Source organism: Arachis ipaensis, chromosome B4 (assembly GCF_059453495.1).
Source record: "Arachis ipaensis isolate K30076 ecotype BB chromosome B4, ASM5945349v1, whole genome shotgun sequence".
In the NCBI taxonomy this organism is placed as follows: Eukaryota; Viridiplantae; Streptophyta; class Magnoliopsida; order Fabales; family Fabaceae; genus Arachis; species Arachis ipaensis.
Window position 1 is genome coordinate 89,496,928 of NC_142439.1, and position 8,490 is coordinate 89,505,417.

The 8,490-nt window shown below is 38.8% G+C and overlaps 1 pseudogene; it reads left to right on the top strand.

Moving 5' to 3' along the window:
• LOC107636654 (protein FAR1-RELATED SEQUENCE 5-like) lies at positions 1–978 on the top strand (annotated as a pseudogene).
• Positions 979–8,490: the final 7,512 nt, after the last annotated feature.

Consider the following 8,490-nt stretch of genomic DNA (forward strand, 5'->3'; position numbering starts at 1 on the left):
ATGGCGTACATGGCCGGGCAGTCTGGTGGGTATGGCATGCTTAGATTTACAAAATGGGATTTTTATGATTATGCGCATGGGCAACGGGTTGCGCGAATATCTGATGGTCATGGCAGCAACCATCAGTTACTTGGAAGGTAAGGCAAATGCCAACATGATAACAGCTGCACGGTATACACGGACTGCAGACAACCGTTTGGGTAGCTTATTCTGGGCCGATGGTGAGATGATGTCGGATTATCAATTATTTGGGAATGTGTTGGCATTCGATTCCACCTACCGCTCTAACAAGTACAGGAAGCCACTGGTGATTTTCTCTGGGTCAAATCATCATAAACAAACATCAATTTTTGGGTTCATGTTGCTTGAGGATGAAGAGGTTCGCACTACAGGTGGGTGTTGTTGAACCTACTGGATGTATTGGGACAAAAGAAGCCGTGTGTGGTGGTCACGGATGGGGACAAGGCGATGCGCACGGCAATTGTGGAGGTGCTACCGAAGGTGACACATAGGCTGTGTAGTTGGCACTTGGAGAAGAATTGCTTCCAAAGGGTTAAAGATACGGAATTCCGAAAGGTTTTTAAGAAATCTCTATATGCAAACTTCGAAATCAGCGAGTTTGAGGAGTACTGGAAGACGTCGGTTGTGTTTCTTGGACTACATGATAACAGCTGGGTGCAGAGCGCGTATAAAATGAGAGAAAGCTGGGCAATGGCCTACCTGAGAGGCACCTTCTGTGCGGGATACAAGATAACTTTGAGATGTGAAGGGATCAACACTTTCATTAAGGGTTTTCTTCAAGCGACTGATAGCATTTTGGAACTGGTACATAGTCTAGACCAGGCTGTTAAGGACTACTGGAATAATGAAGTTACGGTCCAATTCTATTCCACGTATTATAGTCCGGTGCTAACCACTGGCCTAGAAGCGATGGAGCTATTTGCATCAAAGGTGTATACACGGGCATTATTTAAATAAGTAAAGAAACAAATGAAGGGCGTGGCGACATTATTGTTTCGGGGCAGGGATAACATTAGCACAACATGTGTGTACAGGTTTTTGAGGATGGGAAAACCGGACAAAACACGCAAGGTGTTGTATGATCTAAACGAGGAAAAAATTGAGTGTGAGTGTTCAATGAGGAACAATGAAGGGATTGGTAGCACAAATCCCACACTTTTGTACTATTGTACCAGCAAGTGCACTAGGTCATCCAAGTAATACCTGAGCGAGTCAGGGTCAATCCCATGAGGATTGTGGTTTGAAGCAAGCTATGGTTATCTTGCAAGTCTTAGTCAGGCAGATCAGAAAGTTGTTAATTTGAAGTTGTAAGAGTAATGTATGCTAAACTAAGTTGTCATGTAAATTAAGAAAAGGGTAATCAGTAATAAGAATAGAGTTGACATGAAAGGGATAAAACCAATTGGATTAAATCAGTGAGAGGAATAGAGTTGAGGATTGGAGTTGCTTTGTCTTTGTGAATTAAATTTGGTAGTACTGTTTCCTTTGCTTGTGAGTGATTTCTTCAATGACATGTTGTATGTAATTAACACTGGTTTGAGCAGCTGCCAATACTCCTCCAGATCTGAACCCCAGGTTTAGTGTGGATCCATTATGATTGAGGGTGAAGCTCGTACAGGCCATTCTCCTTAATGATCCTACTCAAAACGCCATAGACAAGGTTGAATCTTCTGGATCAGAGAATGCTACTTTTATGGATTCTAGCCTCTACCACAGAGACCCTAATCTCCACGAAAATTGGCTGAACTGATGTCTCGAGAAGTCCCTAACGAAGTCGTGGATTAGCAGTCTGAGAGATGTATAAACATAGCTATTGGCTCGTGCTTTCCAGTCACGTATTCATACGAACCCAAGTAGATGCGGGTGTTTGTCAGGCACGTTCATCTTAATGTGATGAACAGAGCTAATTTGTCAGATCATCCTATTCACCATGATGAAGATCGGATATACATCTTAGAGATAAATCAAACACAGATCGAAGAAGAAACATCAATACTTTTATTAATTCATAGGACTCCGCGGGGCTCCTCCCCTCGACCTAGGAGGTTTAGAAACTCATACTAATGTGCAAATACAGAGTAAAACTCAAAAATAATGTGTATAGTCTTCGTGATGTCTAATGATTATGTAAAACACACTTTAAATACTAAACAAATGACTAGTAAGGGTAAACCAGTCTATTTAGTGCTAAAATCCACTTATGGAGCCCACTTAGTGAGTGTTTGGGTTGAGCTTTGATGAGATCCACATGCTATGAGGTGTCTGGCATATGGAACACAATCAAGGGGGTCCTCTTTGGGCGTTGGACGCTGGTCTCTGCTATTTGGGCGCTAGATGCCTGGAAGAGGGCAGGAAGATGGCGTTGGATGCCAGTTTTGGGCCTTCTAATCCGAAGAAAAGTATGGACTATTATATATTTTTGGAAAGCTCTAGAAGTCAGATTTCTATAGCGGTTGAGAGCGTGCCATTTGGACTTTTGTAACTCCAGAAAAGCTCTTCTGAGTGCAGGTAGGTCAGATCCGGACAACATCTACAGTGCTCTCTGTCTCTGAATCAGACTTCTGCTCCAGCTCCTCAATTTCAGCCAGAAAATTCTTGAAATTGTACAAAAACACAAAAAATCATAGTATAATCCAAAAATGTGATTTTAATACTAAAACCTATAAAATCTTAATAAAAACTAAACAAAACACACTAAAAATTATATGAAAATGATGTCAAAAAGCGTATAAAATATCCGCTCATCACAACACCAAACTTAAACCGTTGCTTGTCCCCAAGCAACTAAAAACACAATAGGATAAAAGAAGAAAATTAAGATACAATAAATTTCAAAGTTTCAAATGAAGCTTAGTTACAATCAGATGAGCGGGACTTAGTAGCTTTTTGCTTCTGAATAGTTTTGGCATTTGACTATCCATTGAAACTTAGAATGGTTGGCATCTTTAGGAACTTATAATCTAGATGATATTATTGACTCTCTTAGTTAAGTTCTTTTTTATTCTTGAACACAACTTTTTAGAGTCTTGGTCGTGACCCTAAGCACTCTATTTTCCAGTATTACCACTAGATACATTCATGCCACAGACATTTTAACTGGGTGAACCTTTTCAGATTGTGACTCAGCTTTGCTAGAGTCCCCACATAAAGGTGTCCATAGTTCTTAAGCACACTCTTTTTGCTTTGGACCACGACTTTAACCGCTCAGTCTCAAGCTTTTCACTTGACACCTTCACGCCACAAGCACATGGTTAGGGACAACTTGTTTGAGCCGCTTAGGCCAGGATTTTATTCCTTTGGGCCCTCCTAACCACTGATGCTCAAAGCCTTAGGTCCTTTTACCCTTGCCTTTTGGTTTAAAGGGTTACAGACCTTTTGCTCTTGCCTTTTAGTTTAAAGAGCTATTGGTTTTTTCTGCTTGCTTTTTCTCTCTATTTTTTTCTTTTTATTTTTCACCACTTTTTTTTTTCGCATGCAAGCTTTTTTTTCATTTTTTTTGCTTCTTTTTCTTGCTTCAAGAATCAATTTTATTGATTTTTCAGATTACCAATAATACTTTTCCTTTTTCCTTATTCTTTCAAGAGCCAACATTCTAAAGTTCCAACTTCAAATATGCACTGTTTATTTCATACATTCAGAAAACAAAAGCAATGACACCACATCAAAATAATTGAACTATTCTTATTATAAACTTGAAATTCATACATCTCTCAATTCTTTAAAAATTTTCCTTTAAGCAAGGTGAGAGATATATGGAACATTTTACAACTTTAAGACATCAATGCAAATGATCATGCAACCTGAACAAGAGAACATATAATAAAACAGACAGAAAACAGAAAAATAACAGGAAAGGAGTAAAAGAGAATGAATCCACCTGAATGATGGTGGCTAGTGCTCCTCCTTGAGGATCCCATGTAGTGCTTGATCTCTTCAATGTCACTCCTTTGTCTTTGTTAAGGCTGTTGCACAGGCTCATGTACATGCTTTCTAGTTTGCTCCATCCTCTTCTTCTATACTTAAGAGTGGTAAAAGTCGAAAAGCAAAGCTTTTGTAACACCAAACTTAAGAGTTTTGCTCGTCCTCGAGCAAATATGATCAATGGGGAAGAAGAAGGTGGGGTAGGTGGACATTCCATGGGACCTACTGGTCATGAGAGGCTAGAAAATTCCAGATTCCTTGCTCTCTTGCACTGGCGTTTGAACGCCCAGGGGCTGCTCCCTGGCTAGCGTTCAACGCCAGCAATGCTGCCCATTAGGGGCGTTGAACACCAAGCAGGGATACCCTGGCTGGTGTTCAACTTTAACACTCTATCCAGAGTGTTCTATTTTCACTGCTTTGAATTTTGTCTCTGTTCTGACTGCTGCATATGATCATGACCCTAAAAGAAAAACTAAACAAAATAAAAGGAAATAAATATTTAATTAAGGTTGGGTTGCCTCCCAACAAGCGTTTCTTTAATGTCATTAGCTTGACGGACAACTCCTTTCAAGGAGGAAGATAGTCATAAAGGAATAAATCCCTACTCCTTACTGGGAGCTTCCTTCCTGTGCTCTCATAGAATAACGTAATACGCTCAAGAGATAGGATCCTGTTCATTGCCTGAGGTAGGGTTGGGCTTACAGCAGTATGCTGGTGTCTCTTTTTGTCACTTTCCTCTTCCATGGTGAATACCATGATGAGATAAGTGAATACCACCTTCTTTCATGGTGAAAAGCCCTTAGGAGGGATATTTTTATTTTTCCAGCCCCTAAGTATCTTCCTTTTAGGGCCTTCCTCCTTTGTGGATAGTGTACATCCAACACCAAACTTACGTTTGGTCTTAGGAGAGATTAAATTAATTCCATCCAAGGGAGGAGGCTTAGATGCTGAATCCTTTATGCAAGTGCCTCCCTTGTCAGGGGGTAATGGAGGGTCAAGAACCTTGGATACCATCCAATTCTTATGCAAGGTAATCTTTATTTCTTGTGCCTCTTGGATTCCCAACTTCTCCATTACTATACTTGACCCTAGGTCACATAGAGCCTTCTCAAATATCATAGTGCCTATGGTACAAGGAATCAGGAAGCATCCAGGATCTGGAAGCTTCTGAGGTAGCTTCTACTGAACCAAAGCATTGAGGTCTTTGGAAAGCAATGGAGGTTCTTCCTCCAAAGGCTTTGTACCAAACAGTTTGGCATTCAGCTTCATAAGAGCTCCTAGGTGCCGAGCAACTTGCTCTTCCCTAGTGTCTTCATCCTTATCCGAGGATGAATGTTCATCTGAACTTATGCACTGCAGAAGTGCATGCAAAGGAACCTCTATGGTCTTTATGGTTTCCTTTGGTTCTGGGATAGAGGGTTCTTGAGTGGGATTTAAGCACTCAAAGGGTGAGCTTTGGCTGGCGTTCAACGCCAGCTCTGATAGCTCTTTGGACGTTGAACACTCTAGATGTCCACCCTTACTAGCGTTAAACGCCAGTCCCTCTAGCATTCTGGGCGTTGGATACCCAGCAGGGATATCCTTGTTGGCGTTCAATGCCAGCTTCCCTGGGTGTGTGGGTGTTGAACGCCTAGTGAGGGGTTCCTCGCTAGCGTTCAGCGCCAAAAAGCCTACCTGGTTGGGTATTGAACGCCCAGTGAGGGGTTCCTCATTGGCGTTCAGTGCCAGGATGACTGTCTGTTTGGGTGTTGAACGCCCAGCCAGTGATGAGTTATGTTGCTCAAAAAGTAATATTAGAATGAGTTATGGAATTTTTTATACATAATTTAGACAAGGCTATCTAATGGAGCTCTGTTTAAGAGTTCTGTCAAATACTTTGCCCACATTGTGATGTTAAAAGTTTTCATTCATGTTGTTATGAACCATCGTAATAATACTTAATCCACGGCATTTGACCAATGCATTCTGGCAATACTAGTTAATGGTCACATTTGTTGACATAAAATATCAACATAAATAAAGAAGTAAATGGTTCAACCATCATTTTAACGTGGTGGAAGCTTGTTCTAATTAAAAGTTGCTTATAATGCTTATGGGGCAAGCGTGGTGCATGGATAATATAGCAAAGTAGAGAGTGTGATAATTCACACAGGCAAAATAAGTAGTAGTTCTATGCGAGAATTTCACATTTGATCTTAGAGGTACCCCGACACTTTTAAAAGGCCTCATGTAGACAGTGTACTATCAACTAGTAATCATATACATGATAAAAAAAGGCAAGGGCTAAAGATTGACACTTTTGCAATAAAAAAGTAACTGCCAAGGGCACAATGACTATGACCCGGGGCAGTCAAGGATCAACCAAAAAAACATTACCCTGAGTGAACCATACAAAATATGTACTACTGGGACGATTTCTAAAGAAACATGATGCGTGAGCATCTTTCCTATCTTTTTCTAGTGAATTTGCATTTAATTTGCTGCTCTTCCTGTGACTTGATAATCGACTGCACATGTTTCTCTACATTTTGACACTCGTCTTTATATCATGTATGAATTCTTTCTTGAGAAGCTCAAGATCTGATGGTATTTGAAATGAATAAGGAGATGGTGGCTCTTGATATGAATAAGAAGGAGATGATGATTCTTGATAAGAGTAAAAAGATGATGGTTCTTGGTATGAATAGGGAGATAGTGGTTCTTGATATGGGTAGAAAGATGATGGTTCTTGATATGGATAGAGATGTGGTGGTTCTTGGTATGAATATGGAGATGGGGGTTCTTGATGGTTGGAACATGGAGCACTGAAGTTTCTTTGGTTTTGACTTTGCCAACCAAAATTTGGGTAGTTCCCCATTCATAATAATATGAATCACTCTTTGGGTGTGAGTATTAACCCATGTGATCTCTCTCCATTATTTTTCCTTAGCACAAAACACCAAACAGAATTAAACGCATCATGTGGTAAACAGGCAAGCAAAGAAGAAAGAACATAAAGAAGATTTAAACTCAATAAAAAAAATAACTAGGAAGAATAAAACAACTAAAGGGACACCAAACTTAATTTCAGAAAATAAGAGAAAAAATAATGGTTTAATTGAATAAATCAAAATATATTTCTTTTTCAAAAATTTTTTTAAATAAAATTTAAATAAAATTAAAACTAAAACTCCTAATCTAAGCAATCAAACAACTAATAGTTGTCAATCACAATCAATTCCCGGCAACGGTGCCAAAAACTTGGTGCGGAATTTACAACCATAAACTAACCGGCAAGTGCACCGGGTCGTACCAAGTAACACCTCAGGTGAGTGAGGGTCGATCCCACGAGGATTGATGGACTAAGCAACAATAGTTGATTAATTAGCTTACTTAGACAAACAGAAAAGAGTGTTGAGAGTTCAAAAAGCATTAAATTAAAGACAGTCGAATAAATAAGTTGGAAATAAAATATGGAGAAGGCAGTTAAGGCTTTAGAGTTATCTATTTTCTGGATTGACTTTTCTTATTAATTTATTTTAATCATGCAAGATTTAATTCATGGCAACTATATGTGACTACACTCTAATTCCTTAGACCTTTCTAGTCTCCTCTAAAATTCATCAACAGCCAATTCCTTGGTCGATTAATTCCAATTAGGGGGTGAAGTTTAATTCTAGTTATATGCCACAAAAATCCTAATTACCCAATTATAAGAGGATTATATGTCACATATCCTGTTAAATTCAGATAAACTAGAAATTTAGGAGAATGTGTTTTCAAGCTGTTGTTCAAGTAAAGAGCTTTTCCAAGTTATACAAGAACTCAATTAGAAAGAGGGTCATACTTCTGTTCCACCCAAATTCATAAAATAAAGAACGAAAACAATTCTTGAAATATAAATCAAAAAATAAATTAAAATAGAAAAATAATAGTATCAATCCATACAATAGACAGAGCTCCTAACATTAACAGTGGAGGTTTAGTTGCTCATGGTTCAGAGAGAAAAATAAGGATTCTGATAAAATGTATTTTGGCTGAGGTGGAATGAAAAGGTAACTAATTGGAATCTTGTTGGGATCCCCTTTTTCCTTTTATATCTAATCCTAATTAAATTTAAAATCTAATTTCTAAAACTAAAATAATATCTTTTCCTATTTTAAATTAAAAATACAATTTTAAATCAGAATTAATAAATCAGCATTTTCTGCATGTGGCGCATGTCACGCGTACGCGTCAGTCACGCATACGCGTCGCAATGGAAAGCTCCAAATTACTCGCACGCGTCAGGTACGGGCACTCGTCGCTCTTCGCTGTCATCTCCTTTAATTCTTGTGTTGCAGAAACTCCATCAAATCCAGCCGAATGCTACCTATAATAAACAAAATTGCACAAGACTTAAAGTAGCATCCATAGTGGCTAAAAGATAATTAATTCTTGATTAAACACAACAATTTAAATGCAAATTCACTAGAAAAAGATAAGAAAGATGCTCACGCATCACAAAGCACCAAAGAAAAAAAGGGAAGCAAAGAAAAATTGCTGTGTTCAAGGGTTAAACTGAGTTAC